Source organism: Phyllostomus discolor, chromosome 4 (assembly GCF_004126475.2).
Source record: "Phyllostomus discolor isolate MPI-MPIP mPhyDis1 chromosome 4, mPhyDis1.pri.v3, whole genome shotgun sequence".
In the NCBI taxonomy this organism is placed as follows: domain Eukaryota; kingdom Metazoa; phylum Chordata; class Mammalia; order Chiroptera; family Phyllostomidae; genus Phyllostomus; species Phyllostomus discolor.
In genome coordinates, this window is record NC_040906.2 from 151,726,434 (window position 1) to 151,744,818 (window position 18,385).

Below are 18,385 nucleotides of genomic sequence, written 5' to 3' on the forward strand. Positions count from 1 at the left end.
TTCTAAAGCTTTGTAGTTGATGAGTTCTATTTATGGCAGCAATTGAGAAAGGTAAAGTTAGATAATATTAGTAAGGAGATACTTGGCTTGTTAAAAATGGAAATCAACCACCTTAGCAAATATTTTGTAAGGAAAAAAAAGCTGAAATCATGAAAACTGCCTGGCTCCACAGTGCCTCTCTCCCCACCCAGTAACCTCGAATCCTCCCTACTCTCCCTTTGTCTGACTCTTACAGTACCTCCTCCTCCCTGATATGCAGGTTCACACCCTAGGCCAGTGCTCAGCACTGGCCCAAGGTTCTCTACCTCATGGCTACTGATCAGCCTTCTTAGGACAACATTTGTTAAAAAAAAGATTTTATTTATTTATTTTTAGAGAGAGAGGAATGGAGGGAGAAAGGAAAGAGAGAGACATTGATGTGAGGGAGAAACATCGATCAGCTGTCTCTAGTACATGCCCCGACCAGGGACTAAACCCACAACTAGGCATGTTCCCTGACCAAGAATCGAACTGGCGACCTTTCATTTTGTGAGATGATGCTCAGTGAGCTGAGCCATACCATTCAGGGCCAGAACAACATTTTGACAGCCCTGCCTTCTAATCAAGACTTGTGTCTGGAGAACCCCACTCTCCAGTCTAACATCAATAACCCTGCATACTTTTCAAAAGTGTGGTAAAACATACATAATGCAAAATTTACCACTTTAACAATTTTAAGTATATGATTAAGTGGCACTAGGTATATTCATAATATTATGCAACCATCACCATTATCCATTTTCAGAACTTTTTCTTTATCCCAAACAGAAACTCTGTACTCCGTAAAAAATAACCCGGCTCATCCCATTCAGGTCCTGGAGACCTCTAATCTACTCTCTGTCTCTATGAACTTGCCTACATTAGGTATCTCATATAGTATTTGTCTTTTTATTTTGGCTCATTTCACTCAGCATGATGTTTTTAGGTTTCATACAGGCTGCAGCATATAGAATTTCCTTCTTTGTTAAGGCTGAATAATATTCTATTGCATGTATATACCACATTTTGTTTACCCACTTATCTGTTGACAGGCATTTGGGTTGTTTCTACTTTTTGCCCTTAGTGAATGATGCTGCTATGGACACTGATGTGAAGGTATGTGCTTGAGCTTGGGTCCCTGCTTTCAGTTCTTTTGGGTCTATGCCCACAGGTGAATTTCTGGGTCATATGGCAATTCTTTGTTTAACTTCTGGAGGAACCACCACATGGCTTCAACATACCTGCATCTTTTGTTCTCACTTTCCTTTTTTGGCACCTGTTCTCTAGGTAGGCTGGTTCCCAGCACATTCCCCGGGGGTTAACCCATCCTGTGTCTTCCCTCAAGCTGAACACACAATGCTTCTCTTTTTCCCACCATCATCCAGTCATGCCCTTCAGTACCAAAACAAGCTCTTTATCCAATGATAGTAAACACCAGCATCTGCAATCTGAAAGTGAAAAGGAATTATAAGAATGTGCCTTAAGTCTTCGTTTTTTTCTCTCAAAAAAGCCCACACTGCCACATTCTAAAAACCCTCTTTTCCTGTCACTCCCTGTTTCCTTTACGAGAATGGCAATGGCTCCCTAAGAATCTCCCCGTCTTTCCTTCTCAAAACCTAATTCCTCAGGCTCCAACACTTGGGCTTGCTGTTTCTTTCTTCCTTGCACATCACCCGGACCATCCTCTCTATGGACCGACTGGCCCTATCAGGTTTGCAAAGTGTGTGCCACATTTCCCCATTACCTAGAAAGCACTTTTGTATATTATTTTTGTATATGTCTTTTTATAGTTCGTAAGTTTTTTGATTTTCGTCATTTTTGTATTCTTACACAGTCTGTGTCAGTTTGGGCTCATTTAGCAACATGGAAATCAACTCAACTGAAGTGATCAGTGGTAAAAAAAAAAAGAAGGAATTAAACAAAAAGTAGAATTTATTGGGTCACATAACTGAAGAGTCCAGGGTTTGGGCTGGCTTCTCCCTGTTTCTACACTTACCTTTGCTCTCCTTTATATAAATAGGTTGATTCTCAGGCTCTTGAGGGGTTCAGATGCCTACACTAGCTCCAGCGCCCCAGGTTCCTGGCAGGAGAGAGCACCTACTGACCAGCAAGTTCCAGCAGAACCCTTTGAGTTTCACTGGCTTTGACTGGGTCATGTTCCCATGTCTGAACCAATTACTCCTTTTTCTTTTTAATGGCTTATTTTATTCTCATTTGAGAGAGGTGGGGTAGAGAGAGAGAGAGAGATCAATGTGTGAAAGAAACATCGATTGGTTGTCTCCCATACATGCTCTAACTAGGGATTGAACCTGCAAACTTTCAGTTTACAGGTGATACTCCAACTAACTGAGCCACAGTGGCCAGGGCTAAACCAATCACTCTTGATAAAGAACTCAGATGCTTTCTTTGATTGGTAATACTTGGATCATATGTCACCAACTAAAGTCCAGCAAAACCACAACTCCTGAGCAGGTGGTAGTTGGGGTGGACCCACCTGCAAAAATTGAAGCCATATAAAAAGTAGGATGAATGGGTGCTGGAAGTCAAGAAGCACCCTAGTATCTTCCACAAAGGAGGTACTCAGTAAATTTTTAGCAAATAGAATTGAATTGGCATTCTCTTTAGTGGTCAAAGAATGTGCAAGGTTTACTGCTCATCAAATGGTAGTTGAAAAGCGGGAGGAAGCTTACATTTGTTGAGCATCTACTGGTACTAGGTGCTGAGCTAGGAGATTCATACAGTGTCATTTTATTTAATCCAAGAAAACTCTGTGATACAGTTGTCATCATGCTCATTTTACAGGTGAGGAAACTAAGAGTAAAGAGGTTACATAATCTTGCGGGCTTGTGCAGAGCTGAAATTCTGGTCCAGGTCTTTGTGATACAGTGCCCAGTGCTCTTTTCCAGCAGTTCATGGCCCTGCATTCTGGACTGCTGTTTATCTCTTCAGGGATCGTTGGGACTGGAGATTCTACAGTCTTTCCTTACAGACTGATATTTCATGTATAAATCCTAGAAGCGTATAGGAGGGTTAAAAAAACTCCTTATTTTTCCATTGTTTTAAGTGGATTGCATTTCACCCTCTCTGTCTTCTATAGAAGTGGAAAATCACCGAGCACTGGACGACAACCTACATGGATTGGATGGTAATAATTAAATAGCCACTTAATCTTTTCTTCTTTTATGAAAAAGGATTTTCTCACTTTAACCTTTTCTTGGAGAGCCTATTTTGAGATCCTTTGACATAGGATGCAGTTTTGCTGAAGCTCTGGACCTTGCTTCTCAACCAGAACATGACTTGTGGCAGCTCTCGGACCCAGAGTTTCCCCGACCTCCAGAAAAAAACACTCAGCTGTGCTGACATCTGCGTTTCCCTCGTGGGACCCCTGGGCAGCTGCCAGACCCTCTCTACTAATGTGACCGGCCCCCATACTCACACCCACCACTATAACACACACCCCAACAACACACACCAACCACAGTCGGCACAAACATACACAATAACACACACAAACACACACCAACATTCCAGGCCCATGTTGAAGCCAAGCAAGGTTTTGCTTTTCAGTGGCAGCTGCTGGAATCACTTTCTCGAAACTCCTGAGATCCCTCCTCCTGTCTACAGCAGATTCACGTCATCCTAGCTTTGAAACCCTGGCAATCTAATCACTTTATTTCTTCACTCCCACAGATAAGAGAGGACTGTGATTTGCTGTTTTTGAATTTCAAGAATTGAAATAAAAAGGAATTTTGTTTTCTTGACTTTGTCTCTCTCTGTGCTCTGGACCATGGAACGATCCGGTTTCACGTTTAATTGGCCTGTGACCATTGGCCCTGATGTAAGCTCTTCCAGCTTTCTTTAAACATACCAAAGACAATTTTAAAAGAAGAGGAAGAAAAAAGAGAAAGCTCTGGATACTGGGTAATGGATGATTTTTTTCTGTGGGCTTTCCTACAGTTGCCAGAATTTCTGCAACAAACGTGAATTCACTTGGAAATCAGGAAAAATATCAATAAATGTTAAATTTAATTCAAAATAGTTAAAAAATAAAATGATGGCCAAATCTTTATCAAGCAGATAAAAATAAAAAGAAAAGGTGAGTTGCAGTAGTAATTAGACAAAGCAGAAATCATTATAAAGCAATGTTTAGGATAAATGATTAATTTTGGCATTTTATGTTGATAAAAGGTACAATGCAGAATGAAAATATTACAGCCTAAGAGTCATGTGAAGAAACATAGCATTAAATATAAAAAACAAAACTTGACAGGAAATCAACAGAAAAAATTGTTATTAAGATATCTAGACACCAGACTTTGACAATCAAAAAGAAGAAAAAGTCACCAAGGTTTGAAATACTATAATTTCTAAAGTTGATTTATAGGCAGATATTGAATTTTGTTTCTTAACAACAAATAAGTTTTCTTAAAAGTATCGTTTGGAACCCCAAGCAAAACAAACAATACATAAGGCAACAAAGAAAACTTTTATTTAAAATGCAAAAAAAAATTGGAAAAAAATGGTAGAAGTTCTTATAATAATAAAAAGCTAAATCCCTCAGTCACTTAGAAAATTTTAAAATTCTTCATGATTTCATAAAAACTAAATCAAAACTATAATTAAAAGCTATTTAGAAAGTAATTAAAATCATAATGTTATATACAAGCATTCATGGAATATGGCCAGATCAGTACGATAGAGCATGTGGAAGGCCTCAAACACTCTCATTATTAAACCAGAAATAATGAAAATAAACTAATCATATAACTAAAAAAAATAGAATTAGAAGAATAAAATAAATCCAAACAAGCAGAAATATATAAGTAAGGTAAATACAGCAATTTATGAAATAGAAAGTAAGGTATAACTGATTAATTTGTTTTTATTTTTTCTTTATTTTTTAATTTAAATCTTTTATTGTTTATGCTATTACAGTTGTCTCAGTTTTTTCCCCTTTGCCCCACTTCACCCAGCCTACCCCTACCTACTCTCACAGTCCATCCCCACACTGTTGTCCATGTGCATGGGTCTTTTATACATGTTCTCTGACTGATCCCTTCACACCTTTTCAATCAGTTCCCATTTCCACCCTCCTCTCTTATAGCTGTCAATCTGTTCCCTGTTTCCATGCCTCTGGTTCTGTTTTGCTCACTAGTTTATTTTGTTCCTTAGATTCTACTTATAAGTGAGATCATATGGTAGTTATCTTTTACTGACTGGCTTATTTCACTTAGTATAATAGCCTCCAGTTCCATCCATGCTGTCACAAAAGTTAAGAATCCCCCCCCCCTTTTTTTTGCTGCTGTGTAATATTCCCTTGTGTAAATGTACCATAGTTTTTTTTAACCACTCATCTACTGATGGGCAATTGTGTTGTTTCCAAATCTTGATTATTATAAATAATGTTGCTATGAATATAGGGGTGCATATATTCTTTTGAACAGGTGTTTTGGGTTCTTAGGATGTAGTCCCATCTATATAATCATTGGATCAAAAGGTATTTCTATTTCTATTTTTTTGAGGAAATTCCATACTATTTCCCACAGTGGCTGAGCAGTCTGCACTCCCACCTACAGTGCACTAGGGCTCCCCTTTCTCCTTCTCTTCACCAGCACTTGTTGCTTGTTGACTTAATGATAGCCATCTTGGCAGGTGTGAAGTGACATCTCACTATGGTTTTAATTTGAATTCCTCTGATAACTAGTGGTGTTGAGCATTTTTTCATATGTTTATGGGCCATTTGTATGTCCTCCTCTTCCTAGTGTTGAGTTGAATAAGTTCTTTATATATTTTGGAGAAATTTAAGTGTTTTTAATATTTTAAAGGCTAACAAAATAGAAGTACTTTTCACTATTAAAATCCAGGAAAAGAGAAAATAGAAACATATAATGTTAGAAATGGATATGAACATATTGTGAAAGAAAATATTGTATGTTGAGCGTGTAAAAATAATGGATAAATGTATGAATTTCTGGAAACTGATGAAATAAATTATACATATGAAAAACCAACACATTGAGAAGGAATTGACAAAGTTATTTAACAACTCCTTTCAAAAACTCTGTAGGTCCAGATGACTTAGCAAAGAATACTTTTGAAGTTTCAGAAAATATAATTTCTATGATGTGTAAACCATTCAGGAACATAAATAAAGTTTGAAATCTACCAAATTTTGTTCATGCATTCACCTGTTAGTGAACATTTAAAAAATAGAGGAACAGCAATTTCACCCCTTGAATCTCCAAGAAAAACAAAACATACGTCCACACAAGGACTGGATGCAAATGTCCGCAGTAGCATTATGCACAATAGTCCCAAACTGAAAACAACTCTAATACCCTTCAACTGCTGATGGGAGAAACAAAATGCAATGCACCCACACTGAAGAATTCATCAGTGCAAATGAATTAAATATTAGATAAAAATGAATTAAATGTGTGCCATTATAACTTGTTAAACATGGATAAACCTCAAAAACATTATGCTAAGTAAAAAGGTCAGGCATAAAATGCTAAGTGTAAATCCATGTCTATGGAATGCCTAGAAGAGACACATTGATGGAGACACAAAGGGAAGTTTTCTTGGCAATAATTGCCTGAGGATAGGAGTGGGATTAACTACAAGTGGGTTCCTGAAAGTTTTGAGGGGTGCTAGGGACTGTTCTGAAACTGTAATGTCCTAAAATTATTTTAAAATTGGTGATAGTTACAAAACTCTATAAATTTACTGAAAACCTCTGAGTTGTACCTTTATAATGAGATTTTAAGGTATGTAAGTTGTATCTCAATAAAATTGTTAAAAGGAGCTAGTTATCAAACAAATAGAAAGTAATTGCAATAAGACTCAATTAACAGAGGTGAACATCTATCCAATTAATAAAATTAAAAAAAACATTAGTGTGGTAAAGATTCAGTTTGAAGGGTACCATCATGCATAAATTGGGATATAAATTGGTACAATGCATTTAGAAAACAAAATGAAAACTGGATTTTCAAATCGTTAATAGGTTTGACTCATTAGTTCCATTTGAGGAATCTATCTCTCCCCAAATAAAAATGTGCTCTATAAAGGGATGTGCATTACAGAATTCTTTATTATCTAGCTACCAGTTAGAACAACCTGAATACCCAGCATTAGGGAAATGGGTCCATAAATCACAGTACACCAAACAATGAAATTCAGATATAAAAATCATATTTTCCCAGGCTACTTAAGGGCATAGAAGAATGCTCAAGAAATACTGTCAAATGAAAAAGGGAAATAGAGTCTAAATTCTATACACACCCTAATCCTAAATAAAAAAGGAGGTATCTATTTATGATTGGAAGGCCTAGGCCAAATGTTGACATTCATTTTCTGGATGAGATAACTGGATAATGTAATTATCTTTTCAATATTTTTTGTTTTGTTTTATCTAAATTCTTCTTCTTTTTTTTTTTCTATGTACCTTGAGCCTGAAGGTAGCATGCTGGCCCCAGATTTCCCCAAGTCCACATTTCTTTGCCTCCAACTCTTACATGTCCAAAGACAGTGAGACACCAACATGTCCCTGTAGGAGGGTTGTTTTACCTAAATTCTTTTTTTAAAAATGTATTATTATTATTAATCATTTTTATTGTTGTTTGAATACAGTTGTCTCCATTTTCCCACTACCACTTTCCCCCACCCCACAAATTACCTAAATTCTTGACAATGAGCAAACACTACTGCTTTATCATTTGCAAATTAGAAATTCTTTTTTAAAAACTGTAAATATTATAAAAATGACAAAAACGAATAGGATGGAAATGAGTTGCATCACTCCCTTTCTGTACCAAGTGCAGCTTTCAGATAGGAAGTGCAGGGTCTATGTAACAGTCCTGACTAGCTGAGCTTCCATTAGGCGATAGCGAACTCTCTCCTACTTTGCCTTCTTCTCATGTCAAGGTGGCTTAGGGGCAACTGAGTCAACTTGGGGTATGGGGATTTAGGACCTAGAAGCACCTTCCCACCTTTGAGTGAGGGGCCTTTCACTATGAGGGGTCTAGCTGCACAACGGTCCATAGCTGGCCTCCCGTCTTCAGTGGAAATATCCTGTTGTAAACAACCAAAGGACCTCTTTGAAGACATCCCATATGTGGAAGACAAACTCTACCCCTCAATGACATCCGGAGTGGCTCCCAGGCCCATGAGTATCCAGAAGCCCTGGGCTCTGAAACATAAAAATCCTCCTGGATTCCTTTTCACTTGGAAAATTCAGTCTTTTGTATAAGTAACTTCAGCATGTGAGTTGAGTTGGAGAGGCAGATAGGAATCAGAGGGGCAAATAGCACAGCCACAGGGAGGGAAATTAGGAGACAGCAACTAACTGAGCAAAGTCCAAGGTGAGGCAGCCTCGGAGCTAATGAGTGGGATGTGCCAACCCATCCCTCTCTGAAGTCACGTTATTAGCTGTTCCACAAACATTTTCCAACCTAACTTTTTAAATAATTAAACAAATGAAAAAGAAACCAGATTCTTGTGTAAAAGCTCCTAGGGCTTTAGTCTTTATTACTAATAAACATACCTCAGCCCCCGCGATGACAGAGTGTGGGAGAAGCCAGCTCAGCTGGTAACGAGGTTTGTCTCCCTGATGAGTGTGCTCATTAGGGAAGCCACTCGGTTTGAAGACCCACCCCAGCCTATCTGATTGTGGATTTTATTGAAATAATTTTATAAACAAGTCTTCAGACAAGGCTTAGTGCTGATGAATCCACCGAGCTCATTACCACCCTCAGGAAGAAATTTGAAGAGATAAAAATAAAAGTCTAGGATTAAAACAACACTTTCACCTTAGGCAAAACAGTCTCCCTGTGCTTCAAATTCCTCCATCTATAAAACGAGGATGATGATATTCTCCTCTCCGGCTCATCAGAAGAGCTAACGCCAAGTTCTGGAGAGCATCCTTGGCAGTTGGGAGAGAAGGTAACACGTAAACCTGATTATTTTTAATGGCACAAAGAATGTAATGGTGATAAGTAGATGTCTGAGATCTCTAAGACAGGGTAGAAACAATGTAAGGGAAAGGCATACATATGGTGTGTGATAAATCAGCCGAATATCTGGAAATTCACCTGGTTTGAGTTAGAAAGCTGTTCTTCCTCCATATTTTCTTAGGTATTAGAATTTTCCTTAGATTTTAGTCCAGTGACATTTCTCCATAAAATCATTAATTTTATTTGTTGCGGCTGTTACTACCAGAATGAGAGTAACCTCAGAAAAACATTTTTGCCAGAAAGCCCTTGGGTAGCCATCATGTATTCCCAGCTCGGGAACGACGCCGGAGCAGCCTGGCTCCTCTGCCCCACGCCAGTTGTCTAGGTCAGCAATTTCTAACCAGTGTGCCACAAGACATTTTAAAGCACATAATACCTATTTGGTCAGGGGTACTGACCTCTTTTCCCTGAGATTGTCAAATTTAAAAAATGACAACATCCAACACAACAATAGCCACCCAGTGTGAACGAATCAAAATTATACCTATTTTTTGATCAGATGGGCAACAAATGTATTTTTGGTGTGCTACAGAATTTTAGTCACTAGTTTATGTGTGCCATGAGATGAAAAAGGGTAAAAATCACTGGTCTAAGTCAAAAGGCAGAAGACACTGAATTCCTATTGAGCAAGAGCTGCACAAGTTCCACAGAGAGGGATGTGCCTGGATTTTAAGATAATTCCACAGAGCCAAACTCAAGAGTCTGCACAGAAGCCTCACGGTGAAAAAGTGTGAAAGTTCTGGATGAGGCTCAAGAATGATCGGCATATCCCTTTTAGACGGTAAGTGACAGCATCTTCTGCTTCTACCCAGTTTCATATTTTTGCATCAAACATAAATAGTAAGTGAAGAAATGTAATTCAATACAGAGCTTCACATTCCTGAGATTAGATGAAAGGAATCCTTAGCTCTGAGACACAAAGACTTGAAGGAAAAAAAAAAGGCAGAGACTAAAGGAGCGGCAAAAAGCAAACTTCAGTTGGAAAATCTCATGCATCCGAGTGGCTGGTTTGAGCTTCACAGAGTTGCCTGGAGCATGTTACCCCACATTCAGCGACTCCACATCCTATCAGATATGTCATATAAATAATTAAAACGTTTTTTCTGCCAGGGCCAAATTCAAATGGATTGAAGGGGAGTGTGGGTCATCTGTTTTCAGGCTGGGAGATTTAATGAGAGGGGGCCTCCATGGATGCATTGAGAGAGAGAGACAAACAGAGAGAGTGAGAGAGAGAGCGAGAGAGAAAGAGAGAGAGAGAGAGAGAGACGACGCTCTTCGAGCATTTAAGGACAGGATCCACCTCCAAGGCTCCGTGTCTTCAGGCCCACCTTTCTGGCTCAGGGTATGTCATGTTCTCATCTGATCTCTCCTTTTTCAACTTACTGCTGCCCACATGCACATATGAAGGGACTCACACTTGCCTTCTAGAAAGTGGAGCGCCTTGCTGGTGGGCCCTGTGCCGCAGCCCCTCCTTGGACACAACACAAGGAAGCCGGGGGTGTTTACGATAACAGCGTCGCAGAGTGCAAACGGCCCCCACAGTGGAGCCAGAGGAACCTATGAGATCATTTGGAAAAGCTTGTGAATTCACTGCCATTTGCCTACTTGGCTTTGGATGAAAAGCAAATCTTAAAGCTGCTCAAAATGTGTCTGATTCATCTGTAACTGAGAATGAGACCAATCAGGGATAAGAAGTGAGTAAAATCCTTGTGATCACAGAGCCAAGAGAGCCTATTTTAAAGTACTTAATGCATTTTTTTCTTAAAGATATATACACCAACTGTAATTAAGCTCTCCCTTTCCTTATGATCTTGGCAAGATGTTAAAAAAGAGATAGAGTGAGGGGGCCGACTTGCCAAGTGGATTTTTCTAAGCATTCTCAGCCCTAATTAAAAGTCCTTTGTGCAAGGCCAACCAGCAATCAGATCCCTAATTAGAGTTGAGTAAACTGCCGTGGTGAAACGTGGGTTTCTCTGAACCCAGGAATCTGGGGAGAAAGTCTGTCTGCCTCAAAGGGGCCATCTTACGAAGCGCACACCCCCGAGTCACGAAAGGCAGGTACGTACTGGGCCACAACACAACACCGTCCCTGTTGGGTCAGCTCCCCCCTTGCCTTGAAATGACTCCATGGAATCCTATGCGTCATGTGGTCACCTCTGTTTTGTGTGTCAGCTATAGTGATATCAGGAATTGTGTCTTTTTAAAAACCTGCCTTTAGGAGCTGGGATTATGTGACTTGAGATTTAAGTATACTAAATGCTAGTCTTTCATAGTTTATATCCACATAAAGGAGACCATTCTGCCATTAGCTGGATTTCCCTCGGAGGCTTGGGGATCAGAGTAGCAGGCACGCATACAGCGCTTACTACATGCCCGACAGCTCTAAGAACTAAATCGACCCCCAAGAAGACCCCAGGTGGCAGATTCTATTGTTTTTCCCACTTCACGGAGAGGAACTAAGGCACAGGAAAGTTAAATAACTCTCTCAAAGTCACATGGAGGCAAGGTTCGCCTGTGGTCAGCCAGGTTCTAGAGTCCGTGCTCGTCCTCACTGCCCTGGAGCTGCTGCGCTGCCTCGTCACCGCCCCAGCAGAGGGGAACCCCAACTGCCTGGCCTCATGCCTGGGGTCAGAGCAGCCCCAGCTGTACCTTTCTTTCTTCCTGATTACTAAATGGGGCTTTCCGAGATCCACATTTCAAATGGAGACCTTCTGAAATGTAGGTCTTGAATAAAGAGATTATACTGGATGTAAAAATAAAGAACGGTACTATTCTTCATTCCCAGAACTATGGTGAAAGCAGCAATGGCATTCTTGTCTTACCCAGTTAGGGACAGAGCACCCAAAGCCACAGTACCCAAGGGGGTGCCACAGAAATAATACATACCCTTGGCTTAGTTCATCTCCTACGTAACTCTCCACTTCTTGCCTTTTTTTTTTTCCAGGAAATATATACATCCTAGAACAGGGAGGAAGTTTCCATAATTATATATTTTTTCATTTTCTCATGTTTTCATTTGAGTCAGATTAATAAGTTTTAAAAGGTAAAGGCTCCTAATGGGTTTTTTTCAAGTGACTATTTGTACTCTTAAAAAGAGATGTATTTTAATCTATAGATTTTTATTTTTAATTAAAAGTACAAATTGTAAATATGACAGTATCAAACTCTTTTAACTGTATAATGTGCAGCTGAGTTACCCACATTGCAGAAGAAATACTTCTGTGTATTCCAGGGCATTGGCTGTTTGCAAGGTGTCTTTTGGGGGAGGCCCAGTATGATGAGGAGGTGACGGCCTGGGAAAAAGGAAGAGGAAGGAAGGCAAAGACACCACAGTAGCTGGAAGGAAGAGGGGGAGAAAAACGAGACTAGAGAGAGAATTGAGGGAAAAGTGAGAGGTCCCAGGCACAGGCTGTTTTCCCAGAGCCTCAGGAAAATCCTATGGCTCTTACAAGAGGAAAAAAATAGTTTCTGTGGGACCAAGGGCAGATGAGGGTGTCTAGCTGGTAGGCTGTGTTTCCATCCATTGCTGGGACGGGGCTCTTCTTGGGTGCTGCTGAACTTGTGCTGGAGCTCCCATGTCTAGCTTTCCTGGGAGGTACTCAGACATTGCCTCCACATCTGTTCACATTCTGCAGCAGGAACAGTCCACAAAGGGGGAAACCCATGGATCTGCTGGTTGTTCGGAACTTCATTGTGTTGTAATTGTTTTTATGCCCGCACCCCTCACTTGTCTATAAACTAGAGCACAAGAGCTGGTCTTTATTCAAATTGGTACTTCAGTGTATGGCGTATAGAGGGCCCTCAATGTTGTTTGTAGATGATTGGGGGTTTACAGCACCAACCACACTGCCCTATAGCATGCCTTTTAGGTAGCAGGCACTTGCTAAGTGTTCACTGGTTCATTCAAGTTCCTGTACAACGGCAAGTCACATGTTCAAATGTTTAAGTCCTGAAATAACAAAGCACACAGGGTAGGAAGTCCAAGATCTGAATAAGAGCTTTTGTGAGAACTCCCCCAAAAAAGAATTAAGAGGAAATAAAATGAGAATTGAGAATGATGAACAAATTTACTTCTGAAATACTAAGGAACAAGATAATGCCAAGCATTTCAGGATGCCTCCAGCTTCATTACCTCCCCAAGTTTAAGTTTCTCTCCCTTCTGAGAGTCACTGACACACCTCAGGGTTTTGAGGAGCTGAGGAGCTGGCTCAGAGGCCACACCCATACCTGAACACCAGTAAACAGCTTCCATTCATGTGAGTGTCAACATGTGTAATTCATATGCCCCTCAGGCATTATGTGAGGATTGTATATATGCTTAGATGATCTAAGCTACAGAAAAATGTAGTTACCTATTATATTAAGAAGTAGTATTCATAACCAGAGACTGATTAGATTTTAAGATTAGTTTTGTGTTGGTGTTTATTCTTCTTTTTCTGTTAAAACATTCTTCAAAGCTATGATCAGACACCAATCCAACCTGGAAGACAACTTGTTACTTTTCTATCCCTGCTTAAGTGCCAATTGTATGCCAGGCACTTTGCTGGTTTTTGCATTCCTTTACTCACAACTAGAGTTAACTTTTCCTAGTCAGTACATACATGATCTATTCCTGTCTGTGTTCAGAAAGTTTGCTTCCATGAGTGCCAGATACGTTTTGAAGTAGCATTGTCAAACTGCTGCTCCCTCAGGAGGAGCACTGAGATATAGGGTAGGTCAGTTTTGTTCTCTGGATGTCAGGATGGGTGTGAATATTCTCCAGCCAAACCTCGTACTCCAGTGCAGGGGGGAATTAAAGGAGGGCAAGCCACATTCAATGGCTGAAAGTTTGCTCCAGATCAGGGGCATTTATTTTGCAAAACAAAGGGTATGTGGCACTCTTTCAAAAATGTCCTTTGAGAGCATAGAGCAGCAAAGAGCCTGGGCAGGCAGGATCCTAATAAGGAGTTCCTGGGCCCCTTTGGGCTTTACTCATCTGCTGTACCTGTGCTGGCAAAGGGCCAGGACCAAACATGAGTGGCTTTACTAAAGATAGCCATTTGTCGAGGACGTGTTATGCCCACGCGCTGACTGGTGCTACGTGCTTGGCGTGGATTATCTCCTTTGCTCCTCAACAATAATCCCATGGAGAAGGTCTTGCAGCAGTCTCGTTTTATTGAAGGAGCTGAGCCTTAGAAATTTTAAGAAACCTGCCCAAGTTCAAACAGCAAATGAGTGTCCTCATTTACTCTGCAATAAAGCTCCTGAAGAAGGGATTTGTATAACACGTGTCTACCATTTGATGGTTTATGACCCTTCCTTCACTGGCATCATTTTATTTTACTCTCACCTTATCCTATGGGATGGGTGGCGTTTGTCTTATTTTGAAGATGTGAAAACAGAAGCTGAGAGAAGTTCTGTGGCTCACTTTGCTGTCCTTAGGCAGTGAGGAGTCTGATGAGAAGTTAGCTGGAGAATTCCCTAAGGTAGATGGCTGCTCTTCTTGTCCAGGACAAGTTGCCATAGCAGGACGGAGAACAAAGACTCTGAGCCAAGAGTCCCTGGTTCCACCACCTTCCATGTAACCTGGGGAGTTTTTCTTCAAGGGCAATATGTCTGGTTTTCAGGGGTCTTTTGAGAGTAAAGAGAGTTTTGTGAGAGTTGTGTGTTGCCATGCAAATGTAAGTGATGAATAATATTATTAAACAGCTACTCTTCAGCTTGTTCTGAAAGCATCCCCATTTAGAGCGTACACTTAAGATGTGTCTTTCCCCCTCCTGCATTTGGTAAGGTTATGGAATAGTGCAGCACAGTTGAAGTGAATTAGAGAATTTTTCTTCCATTTCTCTAATATCTCATATTTTATTGAGGCATAATCAACATATGACACTGTATTAGTTTCAGGGATACAACATAATGCTTCTGTATTTGTATATATTCTGATACGTTCGTTCCCAATAAATCTAGTTACCATCCATCACCTTGTATAAAGAATTTTTTTTCTTGTGATGAAAAATCTTAAGATCTACTCTCTTAGCAACTTACAAATATGCAATATAGTGTTATTAACTACAGTGGACATGGTGTACATTATATCCTCGTGACTTATTTTATAACTGAAAGTTTGTACCTTTTGACTCCCTTCACCCATTTTATCCACCACCCACCCTCCGCCCCACCTCTGCCAACCCCCAATCTGTTCTCTGTATCTACAAACTTTGTGTGTTTTTGTTTGGTTTTTAGATTTCACATATAAATGAAATCATATGACATTTGTCTTTCTCTGTGTGACTTATTTCACTTAGCATAATACCCTCAGTTTCCATCTATGTTGTCACAAATGGCACAATTTCATTCTATTTTATGGCTGACTGATATTGCCTTTTCTTTATTCATTCATCTGTCAGCAGACACTTGCATTGTTTCCATGTCTTGGCTATTGTAAACAATGCTCCAATGAACCTGGGGGTACATATATCTTTTCCAGTTAGTGTTTTTGTTTTCTTCAGGTAAATACCCAGAAATGGAATTGCTGGATCATGTGGTAGTTCGATTTTCAGTTTTTTGAGGAAGTTCCATACTGTTGAACCGTGGCTGCACCAATTTGCATTCCTGCCAGCAGGGCACAAGGGTTCCCTTTTCTCCATATACTCACCAACACTTGTCACTTTTGTCTTGTTAATAACAGCCATTCTAATAGGTGTGAGGAGATATTGCATGGTGGTTTTGATTTGCATTATCCTGATGATTACTGAGGTTGGGTATCTGTTCCTGAACCCATTGGCCATCTGCATATATTTTTTGGAAAAATATATATTTGGGTCCTCTGCCAACCTTTTAAAAAGATGATTTATTTATTTATTTTTAGGGAGAGGGGAAGGGAGGGAGAAAGAAAGGGAGAGAAACATCAGTGTGTGGTTGCCTCTCATTACCCCCACTGGTGACCTGGCCTGCAAATCCAAGCATGTGCCCTGGCTGGAAATCGAACTGGCGACCCTGTGGTTTGTAACCTGGCACTCAATCCACTGAGCCACACCAGCCAGGGCTCCTTTGCCCATTTTTTAACTGGATTATTTGTGGGTGACTTTTTTGAGTTGTATGAGTTCTTTATGTATTTTGGATATTAACTCCTTATCAGATATATAATTTGCGAATATGTTCTCCTATTCAGTAGGTCGCCTTTTGATTTTGTTGATAGTTTTATTTCTCCAATTTCTATTTCCATAATATTGGTATCTACTTATGGAGGAATAAAAATTATGTAGTGATTGGAAACAGAAGAGAAAGGAAACCAAGAACTGGCCAGATATTAATATTAAAAATTCTGTTTAAAATATTACAAATATTCAAATGTTGAATATTTTGGAGAAAAAAAATTTCCTGATTAAAGAACAAAATGTGGTTATAGTATGTTAATAGAGAATCTTTCAGGCACACTTTTAAAAGAAATCATACAAAAAGAGGCTCAGAGGTTTATTTGCTTTAAATTTCACTGATAGAAATAACTTTTTGGTGAGACGTGCATTATATTTTTCCCGAAGGCATTCAGCATGTCTGGTGATGCAAGCTGAGTCTGTGGGAGCCTGGCTGGTGACAGGGGGTGGGCTCAGCTCCCCGCCCCCTCCTGGAGCAACATCTGCTTCTTTCCTTATGTTTTCCCCCTGGATTCTTTAGCAAGGCTACTAGCTTAGGGAAAAGGTTTGTAGCCCACACTTACTGCTTTTTTGAAGTAATAATGCCACATCCAGCTAAGCTCAAGGTGTGAGAAAGCTGAGTAAAACTTAATATGTTGGGTCTTGATGGCTAGCCAGTTCACACACTGCTGAGCAATAAGCAAGGTTTCTCCTCTCTAAGGCTTCGTAATGAATCCTTAACCCTACCCTTAAGACAGTGTTAAAGAAGCTTCAGGGACTCGAGCAACACAAAATACACAACGAAAGACACGGTGTGCTGTAAGCAGCAGGCATGTACTGGTCAAGGAATTAGATTACTCAAGGTGGTGACTCATTCAGCAACTATGTAGTGTTTGCGGTTGAAGAGAAACCTTTGCCAGAGAATGACTAAAATCTATTGGCAGCGTCTTTAAAGGAATCATGACTGGGCCTAAACCAGTGAATACGCAAGTGTGCTTTTTTTCTTCATCTTTTACTGATTCAAGACCAACAGTAAGAAAACACCATCCCTGTTGACGTCTCCTGTTACAGCATGGTCTCCAGGGCATTCCCAACAGCCGGTCTCAGTGGGGCCTAGTCCAGACACCTACCGCTGTGGTTGGGCGTGGTGTCTTGTGTGTGTGAGTGTGTTTGTGGTGAGCAGAATGAACAAGTCAGACTTATACAAATTGTTAGGGACATTTAAAGGAAAACCTAGAAGAGAAAATTTCCAAATTTGGTTTTTGTTTTAGTTTTTTAAGGCTGACATAACAAAGCTCCACAAACTGAGTGGCTTAAACAACAGACAACTCATTTTCTCACAGTTCTGGAGGCTAGAGGTCCAAGATCAAGGTGTTGGCAGGATTGGTTCCGGCTGAGGGATGTGAGGAAGAATCTGTGTCATTCCTCTCTCTGGGCTGCTGGTGGTTGCTGGTAGTAGTGTCACCCTGATGTCTGCCTTCACCTTCATGGTGTTCTCCCTGTGTGTAACTGTCTCCAAATTCCCCATTTTTATAAGGACACCAGTCCTATGGGGTTAAGGGCCACCCTGCTCCAGTATGACCTTATCTCAGCTACTTACATCTGCGTGACCCTGTCTCCAAATAAGATTGTATTGTTAGGGGGAGGAGTGTCAGACTTCACCATATAAATTCAGGGGATAGAGACATAAGTCAACCTATAACAGTTGCCTACCTATCAACCTTAGATAATATATTATAAAAGCCACAGATTCATTTAAAATTCTTTTGTAGTTAATGTTAGTCTCTTTACTAATGCCAAAAAATTTCAGAAATTTATATGCCTGAATATATTTATATATTCTATATGGAGTAATTATTTGAAAATGAAACAGACTCTTTAACCCCAAACAAAGTACTTCCACTAAAGAATTAATTTTTTGAATTATCTGGTTACGATGCTGTGCAAATACATTTGTATTTAGGAATACAAACACCACACAGACAACCCCTATAAACAATAGTGCAAAACATGAAATTTCAATTTAACAAAATTGTGTAATAGAGACAAATTTGGTACCTAAAACTTTAAAACTTCAAGAATGTAGCTTTGAGTTTGCCTGAGCTGCTTATTTCACAATAATTCTTGAAAAGGGAGCATTCACCTGTGTGAGCGTATTTATGTACACCCACACCCCAAAGTGCAGTGTGCATACTTATGTCGGTGCTGTTTCCAACAATTAGAAGTTCACCGTGTAAATCA

General features: G+C 39.9%; 1 non-coding gene across 1 annotated transcript; it reads right to left on the reverse strand.

Annotated features, from left to right (window-relative positions):
- Positions 1 to 7,450: 7,450 nt before the first annotated feature.
- On the reverse strand, positions 7,451 to 7,578 carry LOC114495859. The gene has a single exon (XR_003684523.1). It is a non-coding gene; the product is annotated as a small nucleolar RNA SNORA38 (small nucleolar RNA).
- Between the last annotated feature and the right edge of the window lie 10,807 nt (positions 7,579 to 18,385).